General features: G+C 32.8%; 1 non-coding gene across 1 annotated transcript; it reads right to left on the bottom strand.

Moving 5' to 3' along the window:
* Positions 1-19,903: 19,903 nt before the first annotated feature.
* Positions 19,904-20,007, bottom strand: LOC111758410 (U6 spliceosomal RNA). Its single transcript, XR_002792587.1, has one exon. It is a non-coding gene; the product is annotated as a U6 spliceosomal RNA (small nuclear RNA).
* Positions 20,008-23,559: the final 3,552 nt, after the last annotated feature.

Here is a 23,559-nt window from a genome sequence, read left to right as displayed (position 1 = left end):
AGCATCTACTTGTTAGATTTGTAGCATTTAATTTATGACACATTTTAAGTAAAGACCAGAATTATCATCAGGAAGGGTGGATTAATTGTTATTTATTACGTAACCAAACACTAAAGGTGAAATGTTGCATTTAGAATTCCAAATAAAATGAAGAACCTTCATTTTCCAAAATTATCCAATAAACTCATTAAGCCTTTTTAGGAAGGGTAAAAATAAAAATAGAAATAGCACTGACAATAATTACAACTTTATACATATACTTAATTGAAGTGAAACTCTTAAATCCTGAATCATAAAATAGCATGATTTAAGAATTTCATTCCTACTAAATGTGCACTTTAGCATTTCGTGTTAAATGTGAGCATTAAAGTTCAGCTAAACGTTATGATTTAACAAGAAAATTAAAATACATAAAAAGAAAGAAATAGACCAAGTTCATAAGGACAATATTCTTTTTATTGCTGCTTCAGTTTCTAAGGCAGATAGTTGGAAAAACTCCCACCTCTACAAGGGGAAAAGTCATGTACATGTATGAAATATTTCAGCACATTTCTAGTGCAAAAGGTTTCCTAGTTAGCTCAGCAAATATATTGGTTTATATTTCTAGTTTTATGATATCTATATTCCATAGTCTAGAACTAAAATGAGAATCAACCATTATCAGTTTATACCATATACAAGATTCATCCTTTCTGTGGACCTTTCATTTCTTCATTTTCTTTAGCTCTAGTAATTATTTCTCTTTCTGCAAATATTGTTTCCCAAATACCACTGCTCTGATTACCTTTTACATATTCTCCTCTTAGATAATTTTTACAATAAATTCAACTCTCATATTTATGGGAATTATGTATAAATTTACAATGATATATTGAACAGGAACCCTGTAGTAGTACAAGTCATAATTTCTGACATGGAAGTGACTCTATGAAGCTTTTCCATTTTTCATCAAGGGCACTCCAGTTTTCTCAGCTTTGCAAGTTTGAGTAGATTCTACTCTTAAGCAAATCAAATATTGTTAAATATTTACTGTCACATGCCATTGTGCCATCTTGCACTGTTAAAAAAAGTAATTTAAGAATAAAAAAAAACATAGCATGGCTGGAAAGTCATACTTTTATTTCATATTGTATTTCAAAAGGTTTAAATATGTACTATGGAAATATGGAACAGCAGATTGACACTCAAAGAACACATTGCAAAATAAGTAAAAAAAACAAAAACAAAAACAAAAACAAAAAACCAGAAAAATGCGGGGAAAATCCATGTAAACTGTAATTTCAACAAAGTCGGAAAATTCAAAATATAAGACATACAATACCTAGAGACCATTGAAAAGCATTCAAAGATGAGAAAGGAGGCATAAGAGTTGACTGGAAAATGTGTAATTCTTTTGTGTAGAATGAACTTCTTTGAATAGTAATGATAACTTTTTGCAGTTTCCATAGATTGTGTTCCTCAAAAAATTATGTTGAAGACCTAATCCCTAGTTCTGCAAATGCACCCTTATTTGGAAACAGAACCTGTTTCACTCAGTTTAGGTTGCTACAACAATCACATAATGGATGACTTGAATGACAGAAATTCATTTCTCAGTGTTCTTCAGACTGAATAACACTGGTATCAGGAATACAGTATTGGTATTTTCTGGGATGGGTTCATTTTCAGGTTACATATTGTTAACTGCTGATATACTAAGATGATTCAAAGAAAAAATACATACATATATTTGCATTTTGCAGGTGGACACTGTACCACTGAGCTATTTTCCCAGCCCCTCTGTCATTTTTTAAAAAAGGTCCCATTTATGAAGGTCCCACCCTCATGACCTGAATATCACACAAGGCCCACTTCTAAATATAATTGCACATTAGAATTAGATTAATACGTGCAAATTTTGAGAGGACACACACACATTTAGTCTATAGTAGGTCCCTTGCAATTGCCTGAGTTCAGGTGTAGTCCTGATTGTGGGCCTTAATCCATATGATTTGTGTTCAGATAAAAAGAAGAAATTTGGAAAAAGAAAAGGAGAACATAGGAGATCATGCAATGACACATAAAAACAATCTGTAATCCAAAGTACACCTAAAACTATCAGAAACTAGGAAATCCATATGGAGGAGACTCTTCCTCAAAGCACTCAGAAGGAATTAATCTAGATGGTAATTTCATTTTGCATTCCAACCACCAAAACTATGAGATAATAATTTTCTATTGCTTAAGTCACCTGCTTTTTTGGTATTTTGTTTTATTACCCCCAGAAGCTAATACAGTAATACATATAGAAATACTGTAGATTTAATGATCTGCAATTAGGTTCAGAAAATAGGTAATAATAATAATTTGGAAATGAGTAACAGTATCACAAAATGTTACAATGGAAAAGGTGGTTGAGATATGTGATGGTTTATGTCGGTGGCCCTCAGGTCTCATGCATTTACATTATGCATCTGTGATTGGCTCATTGATGGTGTCAGTGCTACACCCACATAGGGGTGGAGCCAGGATGTGATGTAATGGCAGGAAGAAGGCATGTCTTACTCTCTTGCCAGTTTCCGCCTTAATGTTTGCAGCAGCCATGAACTGCAGCCCTGCCATGCCACCCTACCTTGTAGCCAACTAAGTATGGACAGAAAATTCCAAAAACTGTAAGAAAAAAACCTTTCCTTTCCCAGCTTGGTGCATCAGGTATTTTGTCTCAGTGACAAGTAAAAAGTAACTAAGACAAAATATAAAAACACTTTTAATAGGGTATTAATAGTCTCAGTAAATTAGTTGTGGAGGAGGTAGCAGGAGAATAAAAACAGGACTCTCATTTGACCTATTCCCAGCAATGATGAAAATGTGATGAAAATGGTATTTGGAAAAGTCAATTTGAAATGTAGGAGGTGATATTCTCAGAACCCTTGAATATGAACTATTCCAAAAGATTAAGTTGGTTGTTTGAAAATACACTTGAAAAAAATCTTGGTTAGACGTAGAGATTTGAGATTCGTTAACATTTGAAGTAATGTTCTTATATAACATGTAATGAAAGTGACAATGTCTGAGACTAAGAGTCTAGCAGATAATACTTGAAGGCCACCTGGTAGAGAAAGAACTTGTTGGAGACCAAGAAATTTGACAACAGGAGGATGCCTACACTGAAGATGGTCACAGCTAAAGATGAAAAATAGTTTTGAGACAGCTGGAATGGGTGACATTTTAAAGGACAGGTGAAGCCAGGGGAGTGCCCATCAGGTAAATTGTTGTACAACTGATGGACAATCAGTGAGTGACCTGATAATAACCTTCGGAAACACACACACATATATGCACACTCACATTTCTGATATATTAAAATATTCATTTTATATTTATTTATTTTTTCTTTTTTAAAAATGGAGTCTCATTATACAATTCAGACTCATCTTGAACTTACTTTGTGGCCCAGTATGGCCTTGAACCCACGGTAATTGTCTTGCTTCAACCTCCAAAGTTCTGGGATTGCAGGCATGTGCCACTATGCTGGGCTATAGAATACTCATTTTAGAAGCATAAATTATTTCTCTCAGAATAGCAAAGGATGTGATAAAGCAAGACAGATATAGCAAAGTTCTTAGATTCTGTGATGTAATATTTCTTAACATAATAACATTTCTGAAACTGCTTTTATTTCTTCAAGGGATTACTGAATCACTGTTGGCCTGGATTGAATTTTTATTCTTCAGGAGACAATCTGAATTTGCTTATTCTATTTTCAGCCTGATAGTAGTTTAGATAAAATTTGCTTGTAAGAATTTTATTTGCCACATTGGTAGATTGAACTCAGGGCATGAATTCTGAATTTCAGTTCATTCTCTCAAGACACAATTCACTTTTTTCTCCTTTTTTCCTAGAGTTATTAGACTTTGAAATCTCATTACGGTCACCTTCTGTTTGGCATATTTGTGTATCATTAAATGTAGGTCCTGGATGTAGCTTTTAGATGACACAGTTACCCAATTCCATGCCAGATCACCCAGGACTTCCCATAATTAACTTTTCTCTATAGTTTTAGTGGTACTTAAAACAGTGGTATGTTTTACAGTAAGTAATGTATTCTATAAAAAACAGTGACTCTTTTCCCCCACTAGAATCTAGAGATCCAATAATTACAGAAATTGCTAATATCAGTATCATAAGGGGCCAGGGATATGTATTAGTGGCACAGAAATTGCCTATCAGGTTAGAGATCTTGAGTTCGATCCTTGATATCCAAATCAAAACAAAACTAAAAATAAACAAACTTTAAAAATCCCTATAGGGGCTGGGGATTTAGCTCAGCGGCATATAAGCACCTGCCTTGCAAGCAGGCGGTCGTGAGTTCGATCCCTGGTACCGAGAAAAATGAAAAAAGACCAAAAAAAAAAAAAAAAAAAATCACATAAAAAATCCCTATAAACTCTCTAGAAAGCAGTATTGATTACATTTTAAAATAATTTCTGGGGGTTGGGGATTTAGCTCAGCGGTATAAGTGCCTGCCTTGCAAGTGCATAGTGCTGAGTTTGATCCCTGGGGAACCTCCCCCTCCAAATTCTTAGCTATAGACTTAGTTCCACATAAAAATAGAGATTTTAAGGAATACATTAGTTTTCTGTTTCTGCTATAACATTTTCCCCAAAGTTAATGATTTAAGACAACACAAATCTACTATCTTTTGGATGTGGAAGTAACACTTTGGAAACTGACCTTGTAGGAAAAGTATCAAAGCTCCATTTCTTCTGGAGGGACTGTTCCTTGGTATCACTCTTATCTTTTGCCTTAACATCTAACTTCATTTTGATCTCTTTCTCTTCTCCTAGTTTCCAGTACTTGTGATTTCCTGTGATCCATCAATCTGGGAAAATTATCCCAATCTTAAAAACCCTTAATATAATTATATCTGTAAATTCCTTTTACCTTGTCAGTAACATAGTCGCATGTTTCAGGAATAATAATGAGGAAATATTTATTAGGCAATTACTCTGCATATTAAAAAGAGTAAAGTACAAATTAAATACTTTCCCTTAATTTTACATCATGATTGTCAAGCATAATTTAATAGTCTATTTCCTCCACATTTCAGGAAATATTTTTCTTTATAAAACATATATACTTCCAAATTATGTTTGTCAAAGTATCTATGCAAAGTTGATAAAAATTCTGAAAATGTATTTGTTTTTAATCATATACATTATTTAACCATATAATTATGAATTTAAAAATAATAATTTCAATGTATTTGATATTTTGCCTTTTTATTAAGATTGTTTTATTCAGTGTTATTCATCAAATATTTTGTTAAACGTATCATTGCGGAAATAAAACAGGGCTGAAACTATTCACAAAAACTCACTACAAAACCAAATAATATGAGCAATATGATAATATCCAAAAAAGAATATATTTATAAAACAAAATATAACTCAGAAATAGATACCATATAATTATAAAGCAACTCACCTTTTATAAAAACCAGACATTTTAATAGAGAAAGAACACTTTTTTTTTTTAAAGTGCATTTAGTGACAAACATTTTATCTGTTACAAATATTAACTAAAACTGGTACATAAGCCTAAATGTAAGGTGCATAACTCTAAAACTTCTTTAGGATGACAGAGCAGAAAATGTGAATTTGGACATTATTAAAATTAGAAATGTCTGTTTTATAGAAGATAAGATGAAAAGATTAATGCATGGAATAAATCTTTATAAAACATATATCTCTTAAAATGTAGATAGAAATAATTGCATGTATACACATAAATACTTGTTGACACTCAAAAATAAGAGAAACTGTATGTATCATCACAGATGATGTGTATAAACTCTTACTAATAAGCCATTTCTCATATAACATGGCTGGAAATCACATCTGGCAGTATCACAGAAACCCAAAGAGAAGTATAATTAATCGTTAAAACTGCTAAAAACGGATCAAAAAGTGCTTTGACTTCTTGCTCCTCCTGGGAGATGGTTTGTCTCTGAAGACAGGGCCATGCTAGTGATAGATTGCTTCATTTGTTTTCTCCTTTGCCTTTCAAGGACAGTTGGATCAAAAGGTATTTTAAAAACTCAAGTATTAGAATCTTCTTTAAAAAAAAAACATAAGGATAAAAGTGTATCCATGATAGTAAAACAGGAATTGACTATTCATTTGAGAATATATTGGTAAAACACTTCCTTTCACTAGTTCAGTAAAGGTCACAAAGCATCTGTTTTTTTGTTTTTTGTTTTTTGTTTTTTTTTTTTTTTTTTACAATAACAGAATGCACATTAGCTCTATAAGTTGAAAGCATCCTCTATGCTTTTTTCCCCTTGATTTGCTACAGACCAATAGATATGAGTAAGGAGAGGGTGCAGACTTCAGCACTACCCGTGGAAAGTATAGAAAAACATCAATATTTGCATGCTACCCAAGACCTATTGCATTAGGATCTCCGGGAGGTGTTTAAAAGAAACTAAAAGAAAGAACAATAACAAGAACAAGAACAACAACAACAAAATAGAAATCTCAGATTTTGTCTGATGTACAACTCAAGATAAACCCCATTAGTGTTAGTGTTATCAACAACATTGTAGACTTTGTGTTAAGGGTCCAAAAATTGCCAGTCACAGAGAGTGATAAGGAATAAAAAGTCTACTAAGAATGAATGATTTTGAAGAAGTTTATGAGAATAAATAAGTCACTGGATTCTAAATGAGATGTGAAACATTTAAAAATCTATATAATGCAATTGAGCCTAATGTTCAAATATTCTTTCATTGAGTAGATAGGAAAAACTTTACATTTTGTTTTTCCCCTTTATTTTGAAAATGTACGGACTCATATTCCATCATTCAAAAATTCTAAACAGCTCTTTCTTTCTTGTACTGCAAATTATTATGAGTCCACTGTTACTAATAAAACATAACAAGTAATTGGTAATAAAAATATGAGCAAGTATTGTTAGACAGCTTATAACTAGATTAGTCTCAAGATGGGAGTGAGTGAAGAAAATAGATAGCATAAGAAAATTTTGTAATCTAGAGCATTTAGAGAGTTTAGAATTTAATTAATAAACTCAATTGAATATTTTCAATTATATAATGGGAAATTATACTCTTACAAAATACTTTCATATAGAAACATTAGATAATTGTAGCTTAAAACACTTTCTATAATTGTATGGTAGTTGAAGCAAAATATAGTTTATAACACATCAGGTGATCCTTTCCTTCCATGGGATGTATATATTCTACTGACTTAGATGAGACCTTTTTGACATGGTAAAATCTTGTGTCTGTCTTAGAAACATGCTTCTATTGTTGCAGGAGTTGTGAAAATAGTAGGGTAGGTGAGAGATTTCAGCAAGCAGAGAAGTGCAGTATTCTTGGAGGGCTTTCTTTGTAAGGCACAGTTTCAAGCAAAATAAACTGAAATTTTACACATACATACTTGTCAGTAAGCTGTCCATCACTTTTCTCCAGATATTTTGGGAATTTTACATGAAGCCTTTTGAACACAGATATCTGTATTTCCTGGGAAGTAGCAGTTTTAAATTGAATTGTTCAATAAATCTCTTTGAAATATTAATAGCTCCAGATATGGGACAGTTTTACTGGACAAAGCTGATTTTGGTGAGGTATAACTAATCTTTTAACTGTGAAAGAATCTGCTGAAGTTATGGAACACAGCAACCTTAAATGCTTCCTCTAGGTCAGGTTACAAGAGTCTATATTTTGCAGGAGTCTGCACTGGCAACAGTTGGATAAACTAGTGTTCGAAGCCGTACATTTCTTCTGATCTATGGTAAGAAGCAAATACTGAAATGTAATCTACTAGTTCTAGAAGGTCAAAGATTAACTATTTTTTCTTCAGATTTTTTTAGTTTTATATCAAAGCCTATTATTGTTTGCAGGGCCTCAAACATGACACAGATTTTATGAGAAGCAAGTGCTTGAGGTAGCAGGTGTGTGTTCAAACACTGGATTTTCTTTTTATTTTCTTGTATTTTTTTATTTTAAAGAGATTAAGATAAAACAGGACATAACAAAGCAGATAAGAACAAAACAATGTAAGCAACAGAGTATTTAACCACAAGACAGTCTGTAATTAACAGTAACTACCCGTGATGTGTCTTTCTTTGAAATACTTGAGCATAAGTTCACATACAATAGTATCAAACATAACAAAATAGTATAAAACCATTGAAGAGAATGACAGTATTACAGGGCATTCAGAACCAAATAACAGAGAATGAACAATGGCTACTGTATTATCTCATTTTCCATAGAAAATTTGTTTATAGTATCACACATAACAAAATCCAATAAGATACAATATGATAGAACCAATAGAAACATAAGAACAAAAGCATGGTAGGACTTAAGAGTAAGATGATATTATATCAGCACTGGCTATTATAATGTTTTGTTTTCTTCAAAATAGCTGTTAATACTATCACAGATAATAAAATTAAACAAACAGGATAAAACCATTCCAACTAATGAATGCAAACATTATAAGGCTTCAAAGCAATCTAATGGGGAATCATGATTACCATAAACTCTCATGTAATCTTACCATTTCTTACACTAGGGAGACCATATGATGTTTATACATGTGAGTTTGATTTATTTCACTTATGAATATGGCCTCAAGTTGCATCCATTTATTTATAAATATCTCAATGTGATCTTTTTTATAGCTGAGTAGTACTCCATTGCTTAAAAATACCACAACTTTTTCTTTATCCATCCCTCAATTTATGGACACTTACGTTGTTTCCAAGATCTGGCTATTACAAATTGTGCTATAAACACAGGTGCACATATATCACTGTGGTATGGTGTTTTCACTGGATTTTCTGTCACATATGGTAACAGATCCATCTGACTGTGTGTGTTAGCTATAATGAAATTTGTCAGTATTATCTACAAAATAATAAAATCTAATCTTTAAGTTCTAAAGGATGTAATATTTCTGTTAAAACTACCTCAGAGTCTGTGTAGTGTATATGGTGGCATTATTCTTGAATCTGTGCTTTGTGATTTCTTGAGTTGGTCCTGACTGATTCTCTTGTACTAGAGATTCTGTATTCTAAGTAAGATTTTTAATAACCAGGTTCCTGTTTTAATTTGACTAGCCTAGAATAGATACTGTCATCTGTATCTAAAAACTTTGATATATGCTTCCACAATTATTTCTTTCATATTAATGAAAAAATAAAGTTCATATAATAAAAGTAAATTCTGGGGACTGGGGATTTAGCTCAGTGGCATAAGCGCCTGCCTTGCAAGCAGGCAGTTGTGAGTTCGATCCCCAGTACAGATAAAAAGGAAAAAGACAAAAAAAAAAAAAAGTAAATTTTAATGTGATGTGTAAAGAGTTTGGAAGTCCCCCCACTCACAAGATTATTAAAAAAATCTAAGAATATTGAAAATAAACATTTCACCACTGTAAAAATGTTTAAACAGCTATGTTAAAATTGAATAAATATATAAACATAAAATTAAGTAAATAAATAAATGACAACCATTTATAATGACAAATCCAAGAGCCCTGAAGCCAGTATCAATTCTAGGGGACTAATGAGCTAAATCTCTGACCCTAGAACTTCAAAATGGCCAGAATGAAACTACAGCAAGTCATATAATGATCAAGATTCTAGAATTTAAACCCAAGAATAAAATATTAAAAGCAAATAGAGAAAAAAAAACAAATCACATATAAAAGAAAGCCTATTAGAGTCACAGCAGACTTCTCCATACAAACCCTCAAATCTAGAGTGCGACAAGAGGTATTTCAAGCCCTAAAAGCAAATGATTTTCAACCCAGGTTGATGTGTCCCACAAAATTCTCTTTCAGGTTCAACAGAGAAATAAGATACTTCCATAACAAATAACAACTGAAGAACCAGCACTCCAAAATGCTCTGGAGTTTGGATTAGAAAGTGATGGCGAATATTACAAACACATGAACACCAGCAGAAAGAAACTAACAACCAGGGCAACCAATTAAACAGAGGAGAAAGACAGGGAAACAACACAGAAAGATAACATTAAAAACATAAGCCAATACATTTCAGTTATAACAAGAGAAGACAGAAAGGAAGAAAAAGGACAAATATTTGAATTAAGAATGGTTGACAATTTCTGAAACTTAATGATAGCTACCAAACTGCATATCCAGGTATTCAAAGAATACTATGTAGGATAAAATGCCAAAGAAATACACTTAACTAAAATATACTCAGACTGCAGAAAAAGCAAAGACAAAAAAATCATAAAAGACATCAGAGGAGGGAAGATTTCCGACATAAAATTAAGGCTTAGAATTATATTTGATATCTTTTTTTAAAGTAATAGGGCATACAACAAGAAAAGAGCAAATAGAAATATTTAAAATGTTGAAAAAGATCAACCCAGAACTGTAAACACTGAAATGTTCATTCAAATTGAAAATGAAAGACTGTCACTAACCAACAAATTGAGAACATTTTTCACCAATAGACTTGAATTTCAAAAAATGTTAAAAGAATTTCTTCATAGGTCAGAAAATTGGATCTTAATGAAGAAAGGAAGAGTGCTAAGAAAGTTTAAATGAGATGAAATGTTTTGTCCTTATTCTTAAATTCATCTAACAGATGTTTTGCTTAAGACACTGGCAGCAATAATATATTCAGGTACTATAACTTTGTGAAACTGAAATGAATGATTTTCATATTAATGGGAATGCTGTGTCTATAAACAAACCTGAGAGCAACTTACAGTAATCTAATGGAGACAACGAAATAGTTGAGAATCCATTACTAACACTATGGAAACCAGTAAAACTTTATGCAAGAAATATTTTATATGATAAAAAGAAAAATGGAAACATTTAAATTGTTCAGTGAAAATCAGTGAAGGCAGAAAAGAGGATAGACAACAAAAAATGAGAATAGAAAGTAGTAATACAGAAGTAGGTAATAATATTAATAATCATTTTTAATAATCTAAATACATCAAATAAAAGCACAGTCTATCAGAGTAGATATATACATACGACCCAACTATATGCTAAGATAAATCTACTTTAAATTTAAAGACATAGACAGATTGATATTAAAAATATGAAGAAGTATACTCTATGTTAACATTAAACAAAAATATTAGGTTAATTGTGTTAATTTTAAATAAATATAATTTTAGAATAAGGAAGATTTTTGGGGAAGAAGAACGCCATTGCATAGTTGGAGAAGGATCAATTATTCTAGATGAAAAGATAATAATATCTTATATGGGTATCCCTAACAAAATTCTATCAAAATACATGAGACAATCAGTGATAGAACCATAAGAAAGGATACACAAATCATTTGATTTGTATTATATTTGGAGACATGAACAGCTTTCTACACATAATTGATAAATTCAAATGTCAGAAAATCAGTAAGCTTACAGCTAAACTAAACAACATTAGCAACTCAATGTGACTTAAATATCAATGTCATTATCTGGTAATGCAAATAATGCATTAAACAGTAACAGAATACACATACTTCTTAAGCTCACATGAAACATTCTTCATGATAAAACACATTTCAGTACAGAAAAACACATCCTAAGAAACTTAAAAGAAATCACACAATGTGTGCTCTCAAAACATAATGGAATTAAAGTGGAAATCCACAATAGAAACCTAGAGGAAATGACAAAGTATTACAAATGAAAATGAACATTTATAAATAATAATCAAAGATACCACCTTGATGCAAAAAATTAATTTAAAAAACCACAATTTAACAAATATTTGAGATTCAGGAAAAGAAGGAGTCAAAGGAAAATTTATAGCATTTAATAGATAATAGCAAAGAAAAATAAAAAATACAGCTTTTAAGATAGGAAGTTATAAAATTCTGAGCACATTAAATTTATTTATCTTCATTTTTATTAATACATGATTGTGGTATATAATGACCACATTAAATTTAAGAGAAAACTGTGAATTAAAGCAAGAATAAATAAAATAAAAAACACTAACAAGTAAGGATATCAGCAACATTAAAAATTAGGAAAAATTAATTTATTATGAAAAATTTATTTATTAGAAAAAATAAATATCTGAGATAAAGAATGTAGGTTTCCACCTAAAAAACAAAGAAAAATTAACTCCAAAGTAACAAGAAATAATGAAAATCTTCACAGATAAAAAATTTGAAAACCATAGAGGAAAATCAATAAAATCAGAAAGATCAATAAAACTATGCATTTGTAGATACACATATGAAAAATTTAGAAAACAAAAATTACTACCATCAGAAATGACAGAATTATGAATACAAATACTATGAAAAATAGAAGTTATATTTTATGAACAATTTCAGTGTCATAAATTTGATGTGATTGAATGAATCAATTTAAAAGACATAAAATGTCAAAAAAGAAGAAATAGACAATCAGAACAGGAGTCTAACTATTAAGCTGGTTGAAGCAAAAAATATAAATCGGTAAGCCAGGATTATGGGTATAATATTCAAAAGAATTTAAGTAACAAATAATACCAATTATTGAGTTCTGATTTCAAAATTAAACAATGAAATATTTCCCAAATCATCTAATTAGGCTAGCATTGCTGATATTTCACATCCAAATGTATGGGTCAGTGTTTACTAGACAAATAGATACAACACAATATATACAAATCTGTAAGAAATTACAAGGCTGACTTACAATGCTGAGCCACAAAGTCGGATGAGAGAGTGAGCAGAGGCTGAAGGGTCTAGCTAAGGGCTAAAGTTTGCAGAGTCCTGTACAAGTCCGTGTTAGGAGGCAGATGGGCCTATGATGGAACACTGAAGAATCTACCCAGGCAGAAGCCAATCTGTGCCAGAAGCCAGGAGATGATGTCCAAGCTGAAGACAAAGACTGGAGCTCCTTGGAAAAACCAGCAGTCAGTTCCTTTTATTATATGCAGGTACTCCCTTGAGGTGGGTGCAGCACTCACACCATCTGCATGCTCTCTTCTTGCACAGGCTGAAGATGTTACAAATTGAGGAGGCTGGAGCTCTGCTCAATCGCCTAAACTTCTGACCTTCTCAAATTGACACAAGGAACGATATCGATATCGTAGAATGGGGCTTGTCCTCTACATCTCAGGATGTATAGCTGCTGAGTAACTTAAACTAGACTTCTCAAATAGACACAGTGTATAAACCATAACACCAAATAAAGACTGTAAAGAAAATAACACACAATAAAGCAAAAAAAAAAAAAAAAAAAACCCACAAAATATTATCTTCCACTAGCACAGATGCAAAATTTCTTAACAAACTATTAGCAAATAAACTCTAAAAATGTTTACTTGGGATTATACATGATGACCCAGGGATTTATTTCAGTTATGTAAAACTAGCTAAACATTCAGAAATTAACTAATACACTGGAACAAATTCATAATTGAAGAAGAAAATTAGTATGATTAAATAATAAATGAAGATAAAAAGCATTTTGCAAAATCACTCAGAATAAAAATTCTTAGCAAAGTTGAAATAGGAGAAACTGTCTCTAACTTATACAAAAAAATCTACAAAAATAACTGCGACTGAAAATACACTCAGTGGTGACAAAGATAGGAATATCTAGCCTAAATATTTGTGCTTAAAAATCCCTCTGTATTTACAGGGAGGAAAAAGCTTCCACACAGCAAAGCAAAGAACCTCCAGAGTAAAGAAAATTTATAGAATAGAAAAAAAAAGATTCCAGCTAGTCCACAAAGGCCTAATATCTAAAATATATATAGAACTAAAATACTTGACAGCACCAATATGAAAGAAGAATTAAAAAATGGACAACCAAATTGCATAGATATTTCTCAAAGGAAGAAATACAAATGAGCAATAAGTACATGAAAAATGTTCAGCTTTCCACTGTCACTAGAGAAGTATAAAAGAAAACAACACGGAGAGTTCACCTTACTCCAGAAAGAATTGCTAAGTTCAATAAAACAAATAATAACAAATGTTGATGAGGTTGCAGTGAAAAAAGAGCCTTCCTACATTGCAGGTGGGGACTTAACTAGTACAACCATTACGGAAATCAACATGCAGATTTCTCAAAAAGCTAAAAATAGAAGTTCCATTTGAGTCAGGTATTCTTCTAGGCACTGTGCCCACAAGTTAAGTATATCACATCACAGTGATTCATGCATGTCCTTTTGTAATAGCACAACTCAGAAGAGTTGAATGTTGGAAGCATCCTTTATATCCATCAACAAAAATGTGGGTAAAGTACATGTGCTATTTGCATATAATAAAGAGGAAAATATAAAGATATGATTAAGACAATTTTATAAAAAATGAATGCATGGTGTAAATATAATATTAAATGAAATAAATCACACACACTTAAATAAAGCAGAATCTCTCTCATATGAAAAATTCAAAGTATAAATAAAGATTAAAACGAAAGACCGAAAAAAATAAGATAGCTTGTTTTGCAAATGGGAAAAGGGGGTAGGAGACAAAGGGGTGTGTGGGGGTGTATAAAAGGATTTAAGATAAGTCATATATATATAAACCAGCCCCAGTAAATGTAACCACCATGTGATACAAACATGAACTAAAAAATAAATGAGAATGAGGGCAGAGGATCTAGAGATGGAAGTGAGAGCAAAATAAACAGTAGAAATGAAATAAAGAGTACATGTAGCTAATCCTTAAAATGAATATAAACATTATGTGCCGCAAGTATGTACCAATAAAACAACTGAAAAATGTAATGAGAAAAAAACAAACCTGATAGGTTCTGCTGGCCTGGGGTTTACCTACACCCTTCCAACTTGGTACTGGACCCAGAAAAAACAAATTATCTCTTCAAGAGTAACTTCTATGCTCTCCTTCTCATTCCAGAGATAAATCTCCAGCTCCCTTTTTGAAGGTGTGCTAAACCCTTTCCAATCCCAAGACTTCACACCAAGCTTCCAAGCCAAGCCCCGTAAGTCTTTCTGATTCCTGTTTTACACAGGCAGATACTCCTTCAAATCAGTGATTAATATGTCATTTTGCTCATCTCCCTAGCTCCTCCCCAGCCAAAACTGATAAAAGTAATCCCACTTCTTTGTTCTCCTCTGAGAGCCTCTGGGTACTCCCTGTCCTGTGAAGCTCTCTCATGCCAGCATTTAAGGCCTCCGTGTTTCCTTTTTATCTCTCTCCTTCTCTCTGTGCCGCTTCAAATTGAATGCCAAAAATACTGAATCAAAACCAACTTTAAAACAGGCAAAAGCAGTAAATAAGAAGTCTCACCCAAAAAAGAGATACACATAGCTATTAATTATAAAGAAAAATGCTCAACATTTTATGTCATTAGGGCTTTCTACATCAAAACCAAGTAAAACATCACTATATACTTGTAACATTGGTTAAAACAAAAAAAAAACTGTCTAGAAATGACAAAACTATAGGAATGATTAAGAGATGAGTTATTTTCAGAGAATCAGAGGGAAAAAAAGATGTAAAAATAGTTGGTCTTCTGAGAATTGTTCACCAGTCAGGCTGGTAAATTGCAATGTATACATTACTTACCACATTTTAAAAATCGATGAGACACAATTTTTTTGAAGAGAATAAAACCAAGTGAGAGAAAACAAAATGAGGTCAGTGGAAACAAAAGGATGGACATAGTACATGACTTAAAACTAAAATACAAGGTGATCAACAATGGCTACCATAATGTGTCTTGTTATCTTCAATAGAATTGCCCATATCATCAGGCATAATAAAATTGAACATAATAGTACAGGACAAAATAAACAAAAACAAAACATTGGAGACATTATAGGACTTCAAAAGAAGATAATAGTCAAACCAGAATGGGTATCATGGTGAATCTTATTGTCTTCAATATAGTTGCCTATACCCTCAGACTTGATACTATCAAACAAAAACAGATTCAAATAAAATCAGTCAAAAAAAAGACAGTGATCAAACAAAAAAGATTCAAATAAAATCATTCAATCAAGAGAGTGAAAGCAATACCGGGCTTCAAATTAAGTTAAATAAGAAATCAAAAATGGTTATCATAGTATATCCTGTTATCTTTGAAACAGCTGCCAATGCCATCAAATCTACTATGAATAGACAAACTGGAATCAAATATAACCAAACCAGAGTGATGAAAACAATATGGGTTTCATATCATGATACAAGATTAACAATGTCCACTGCCTTATCTTCAATGAGACTGTAGAACAGAATGTGAATTATTTTACGGTAATGTTTTATAACTGATAAATGATCTGAGAAATACAGGAAACTATCAGAGTTTGAAAGTTATAGCAAATGGGAGATGTTTGTACTTTATACTCAGTTTTTTTAAAGATAAAAATTATTTAGAAATAAATTAAGAAGAAGTACATTATAAATGAATACACAATTCAATAAAATTTAACTACCATGATGTTTGCTACTAATCACCATAATATTTTATAGTGGCTGTCTTCCTCCACAAAGGACATTCTAAGTGCAGAGGACAGAGTGATTCACATGTGTTTATAGTTTTTGGCAAAATTTTTCTAATGTCTTAAATCTGAATTGAATAACCCAAAGTTATCACAATGACCTACTTGACTACGCAGGGCTTTATACCCATCTTCCACATCTCCAACTCATTGAAAACATATGCTTATACACGTCACAAATCCTCACTAAGCCATGGCTTCTCCAACTTTGTCTTGAACACATAAATATCTAACTTCAAAAATTTGTTTTATTGATTTCTCTTGTGCCCTTTACATTTATCGCTTTGTGAGAAGTAAAGGCTTCCCTGATTGCCCAGAATAAATAGGAATTATTCCTTTCCAGCACTGCCAATCACATTTCTTGCTTTGTAACACTTATCATTACCAGAAATGCTACTGATCTCATTCTCAGTGGCCTTGATTAGAACACGAGAGAAAGGAAGGAGAGAATGGAAAAAAAAAAAAAAAGAAAATAAAGAAAAATCATAGACAAAACTAAACTTTCTGAAGCTATAACACAAAATAAGTACAAAACCAAGTCACAGACATATTTTCCATCCCCAAACCCAATGAAATGTGACTAATCAAAGATTCATGTATTACTATTGATGTATGATCAGGATACTCATATTTCTAGCTGTTAACTAAATCATGTATCTTAAAACTTCCGAAAGCATGTTTACCTGGTCATCTTCAAGTTTTTCCATGGGAGAACTAGATGAATTAGAAAAACATTCATTGAAGGCATTAATTTGATATTACATTTAATGGAGGAAAAAAGTTTTAAGAATAACAAGACTAGAATTTCATGAATGTTTATTTTCCTAATAAGATGATTCAAAAGCAAAAATAGCCTCATGCTTTGCCATGACTGGTGAAACAAAAAATTCCTGCAGCTATTAATCACTAGTATTCTTAAATGGATCTGTCTAAAAAGCACATTTCAACAATAGATTAATCCCCATAAGCACTTTAAATCTTTGGGTGAGCTCCTTCAGGTTAAAAATTAAAACATCCCATTATATACCTACCAAATGGAGTTAAGGGCTTCAGGCATTTGAGCTTGTCTAAAAGTCTTACAGAATATGTGTTTTGTAAATATATTTTGTGGTAATGTATGAAGGGGTGAGTATAAATGTTAAGATAAAAGAAATACAGAAACTAATAAATTTAAAATAGTGACAAAATTTGTAGTTTTGAAATATCAAGGAAATTATCAATTGAAATATCAAGGAAATTTTACTAATGTTTTACTTTGTTCATTTCTTCACTGAAACTAAAAGACTTCTGTACAATTTAAGATTAGTCTCTGCATGCCATTACATAGTAATGTTAAGATTTTTGTTTCTTCAATGTTTATTTTCTTGGATGGAAAAAAATACCCCTCTTTCCCCTGCAGCAAACTGTAATGATTTCTACAACCTGTGAAAATAAGGGCAGAGCTGATTAACTTTAGGCCTTTTTTCTACCAAAAGCCATAAGCAAGTTATTTAGACATTTATACACTGCATGTGTGTGTATGTGTGTGTACATGTTTTTTTTTTTGTGTGTGTGTGTGTGCATTTGTAGTGTAATGGTATATAGAGGCTAATTTCAAATTGAGTATAAATATTTTATTCTAATAAATCAATAAACAAAGTAACATATGTAAGGTATGTGTATATATACATATACCATATATATATATATATATATATATATATATATATCTGGCATACATATTAATCTACCTGTATAATATGTGTGTACATAAATATGTCTGTGTATGTATGTATATATACACAGACAAATATATATATGTATATGTATATTTGTATATCTGGTATGTGGAAATATTATGCTGCCACATACGAATATATGTATTTCTTTTGTGTCAGTATTACTAAGTGTCAAGCAAAAAGATGAAAAAAAATCACTGAACTTGCCAACATTTCAATTGCCTGTTGGTCAGAGGATCCTGCCACTTGCATGTCCTTTCTCAACACAAAGCAGTATTTACATATTTGACTGCTCTGCTTTGAAGGATAACTGTGCTTATGGTTCTGGTCTCAGTGGGATGGAAAGGCACAGTCTCAAAGCTTCACCATAAACCCATTTAAACACACAATTAAATGAATATAAACCTCTGTGAGGGAAATGTCATGATTCAGATATATAAAAGCTTAATTATATCCCATCTTATTCAAATACACTGCATACTGTTTTACTTGGTTTTTACTCATAACATATTTACATTGCTTTCTAGATAGAGAAATTGTGTGTGAGGGCACCAAATGCTCTGAGATAGTTGCCACATGAAGGAGAAGTCACTCTTCTCCAGATGTTTCCTTTGCAAAAGAACAAAGAACCATTTACAAGGGAGTTGTACTCAGAAATTGTTTTATATCACTGCTGAAAATTATACAGTCATTAAATATATAAACATTAATTCTTAAATCTTTGTGAACATTCTGGGCTATAGTTGCATGCTTTGCAGAATTCTTGGTACTATGAGGGAAGTGAAGAAGTAAAACAAACATGATGTTAAATAAATTTCCAGTTTAGATATCAAGCAAATGATACCTAGAAATACACATTTACTATCTTAGATACTTGTAGATTCTTGTTCACTCTTTTAAGATGTTTATTATACTTCAAGAACTGTTTTATTAATATCTTTCAAATTCATTAGTATTTTACACTCTCATACATATTTTTCATCCCTAATTAGTGATACAAAATGAATTCATAGTAGACATTTAACAAGAATATTTTGTATGCCAAAATTTTTGCATTATACAACCAATTCTTTTGTGCTAAATATGTATACTTTATACAGTATTTATATGCTCTATTTCTGAAAGATTTCTATTAGTATAATGTTTGAGATCTATAATATTACATTTACATTGGAGAGCTGGTATATACCTATACCATATTTTAACCATTTACTTCCATTCCCCTTCCTGTCCTCTTGTGTCCCCTCATCACTAGATTCCCTTCCCAATATTTAAGTCTTATTTCATTAAAAAGTCAACCAAAGAACCAAACAGTTATCCGTCAGTCTTTCTCTCATCTATTTGATCCACTATTTGGTCTTATACATCCATGAATGTATATATCATATCATTTATATTTTGTCCTTCTCCAGTGTTTTTCTAAAACTAATAACACCATTGTCTATCTCTGAACCTCTTTAATATTTTTTAATGGTTCACCATGTTTTCACTTGTGTTTATCTTTTCTTTGCACATCAGAGTCAGTGTGATGTCTTTAAATTTTAAACAATATTATTCCCTAGATGGGAGCATTTAGTGGCTTCACTTCTATAACAATGGTCAAACATTTTACACTGACTAACAAAGCTCCACATCACATAATCCTGATGTATCTCTAATCTCATCTTCTCACTCTTAGTTTAAGCACACAAAAATATATTTGAAAATATGAAACACTTCATTAATTTTCATGTCATCCTTGCAAAGGAACCATGTTAATCTCTGTATCATTCCAATTTTAGAATGTGTGCTGCTGAAGCAAGCACTTATTCTTACTTTTGAGTCTAAACACACTAATTCTATTTTCAGAAAGCTTGTTACAGTCATCTGATTCTGTCATGGTTTATGTCTGTGGCTCCCAGGCCTCATGAGTTTGCATTGTGCATTTGTGATTGGTTCATTGTCTAGTACTTCGATTGATGATGTCAGTGCTACACCCACATAGGGGTGGAGCCAGGATGTGATGTAATGGCAGGAAGAAGGTGTGTCTTGCTCTTTGCTGGTTCCTGTTTGCTGCTTGCAGCTGCCATGAACTGTGGCCCAGCCATGCCTGCATGCCTTGAAGCCAACTGAGTATGGACTGAAACATCCAAAAACTGTAAGAAATAAACCTTTCCTTTCCCAGCTTTGGGTTTCAGGTATTTTGTCTCAGCAACAAGTAAAAAGTAACTTAGACAGAATTTGATGCTGAGGAGTGGAGTCGTTTGCTGTGACTATATCTGACCATGTTTTTCGAGAGGCTTTAGAAATGGCTTGTGGCCGGAGTTTGGAAAGGTTCAGACATATCGCCTGGATGCATACAGCTGGAGCAGCTTAGGCTATTCTGTAGAGGAGATTCTGGTCAGAGCTCAGGAGACCAGAAGGCTGATAGAAAGCCTGATGGTAAAGATGAGGCTTGGGGGGTTTCTTCTGGGAAGGAGGACTGCATTGGTTGTTGGACTCCCCATGATGTATGTTTAGGCTTGTCAGAAAGTTTGTCTGCATTTTGCTTCTGCCCAGAGACTTTGCCTGAGATTGAAACAAAGGGCAATGGACTGATCAATCTTGAAAAAGAAATTTAAAAGCAATTGAACATTGAGGCTGTGGCATGGCTATTGTTGGGGGCTTTCAGCCAGCTTTATGTTTCAAATCAAGAGCAAAGAGCCCAGCAGGATAATTTACAATGCTGTGAGTTTAGCCAGAAGGAAAATTCCAGGAAGGCTGTGGATTGTAAAGACAGAGTTGAGATTTTGATTGTTGATGGGAAACAAAGAGATAAGAAAGATGGCCCTGGGCATCCCAGGAAGCAGGTTCCCACCTTTTGCAGCCTCATTGCACAGGTAAAAGAATTTTCTCAGAGGAGAAAGCTGCGGAGCGCCATGTTCCAGAATGGCGACAGAGGCCACATAAGGTTCCAGAATGGCGGCAACATAGAGAAGCTTTTCCTCACAATCAGGTAAACAGAGCCTTGTGATCCAGGCAACTGACCCCTACAGCCAAGAGAGAGAAAAGCCTGGCTAGTGCTTCAGCTGGCAGCAGACCTTGGTGGCATCCACAAGGTGCTGATTTTAGGTGCAAGGATAATGCACAAATTCTGAGGGTAAGAGGGCTTTCACCTTGATTGCAAAGGGCCTCAAAGGCCAAGCAGTGTGCCCCTGAAAGGGCAGTTTGTGAAGATGTGTGAAGCCAAAGGTGCAGTGGAGACCCCAGAAGTTTGGAAAATCCAGGAACATGGATGATTCAAGGAAAGCTGAAAAAAGCGAGCAGAGAGGATTTAATAGAAAATCTGTGGGTGCTGAAATCCCTGGAAGTGCCATGGGGTTGGAATCACCCAAACCTTTTGGAGCTTGCAACCAGATTGCTTCAGATGTTGAGCATGAAACTCTAGGACTTAATATTTGTCCTGCTGGATGTTGGACTTGCTTTGTTTCCAATGCTTTCTATTCCACTGTTTGTAACTTTTGGAAAGGTAATATTTACCTTGTGCCTTTGTATTTCAGAAATTTTTAACCTTGTTTCATTTGTACAGGTGATTACAGTTAAGAGCTTACCATAGATCTTGGAGGCGACTTGAGCCTTGGACTATTCAGCAATGCTGAAACTGTTAGGATTTTGGCAACTCTTGGAGGTGGACTAAATGTCTTTTGTATAATGGATGTACATGAGTCCTGGGGGTCAGGGGTGGAATGTCATGGTTTATGTCTGTGTCCACCAGGCCTCATGAGTTTGCATTATGCATTTGTGATTGGGTCATTGTCTAGTGCTTGGATTGATGATGTCAGTGCTACACCCACATAGGGGTGGAGCCAGGATGTGATGTAATGGCAGGAAGAAGGTGTGTCTTGCTCTTTGCTGGTTCCTGTTTGCTACTTGCAACCTCCATGAACTGTGGCCCAGCCATGCCCGCCTGCCTTGGAGCCAACTGAGTGTGGACTAAAACCTCCAAAAACTGTAAGAAATAAACCTTTCCTTTCCCAACTTTGGGCTTCAGGTGTTTTGTCTCAGCAACAAGTAAAAAGTAACTCTAAGACAGTTTCCTTCATGTGGAATACACTTCTTTCTAAGCTTGTTCTATCTGGCCTACTGATGATGGCACCTCTTTACTATCTGTGCCTCAAATTAAACATCAATTTTGTACCTGCAGGAATGTTTATAGAGCAATAAATGCAAAACACATTCAAGAAAATTCTGTAAATTGGTTTAAGAATTCTGGAAGGAAGCCTGTTGTTATTTAATTAAGCAGATCAGGAATATCAAGGTATTCATTCAGTACCTCTCCTCACTCTTCTTACATTTTTCTTAAGTTACTTTCTGGTAACTTTTGTATGTCCAGAAACAGTAAACAAACCAATCAAACTCTTTCAGGAAATACATGTTAGGGAAATGACTTAGGCTACAAATTGCAAGAATATATGCCCTACTTTCTCAGAAAGATAATCTCTGAAAACCCAGTTTATATTTCTGCTCAGCTGTTTTACTGCATCAAGTATATCTATTTTTTGCACTTTATGATCATCTGTTATGATGTTTTAAAATATTTTCTATGTTGTTACTTTGGCTATTATTAGCCTTCCTTTATTACAGTCAGATTTCTAGAATCTAGAGTGGTATGTGACACACAATATATTCTCCATCAATAAATACAAATTAGATGAGAATGAGTAGATTAATTATATTATAATTATTTAATTATATTAATCTATATGTGTGAAAAGACTTCAAATATTATAAAGCTAAATTGTTAGACTATTGACACCTGTTTTAAGATTTTAAAAAGTTTAGTATTTCAAAAATTAATAAAGAACCACAAGTAAAATTGATGGTATAAAGAACAAAGTATTTTCATCCAATGACATATTTGTCTCATAATTGTCTCAATTATGAGACAAACTTGTCTCATAATTGTGTCACACTGTAATCAATCTGAGTTCCTTATTTATTTTCTATTTTATAAAACTTGATTTTCATGTTAGATCAAAGTTCCTTTCAATCTTTTCTATAAAATATGAATGAATTTTCAAGTCTTTCCCTGATTTTCAGTGAAGATTTGTTGCTTATAGGAATTGCATTTTTAAAGGGAGATATAATACAACAGCACTGAGAAAAATACCTGGGGATCAACATGGACATTAGGTTGGGTTCTGAGGCACTTGCTTTATGATATGTATGCCCCTGTTCACAATTTACTCATAGTTACTGCCATCAGACAGTATCAGCACACAGACTTGTTGGCAAATGATCAATGTTTTTATTTAAATTCTATTAGAAAGTTTTCCCACCAGATACTTGTTAGAATTTTGCATGCATATTCCCAGTAGTTACATCTTCATAAATAATTT

Source organism: Cavia porcellus, unplaced genomic scaffold, assembly GCF_034190915.1.
Source record: "Cavia porcellus strain 051 isolate PalLab524CR breed Dunkin Hartley unplaced genomic scaffold, mCavPor4.1 scaffold_2, whole genome shotgun sequence".
NCBI lineage: Eukaryota > Metazoa > Chordata > Mammalia > Rodentia > Caviidae > Cavia > Cavia porcellus.
This window is presented reverse-complemented; position numbering and strand designations above follow the sequence as displayed.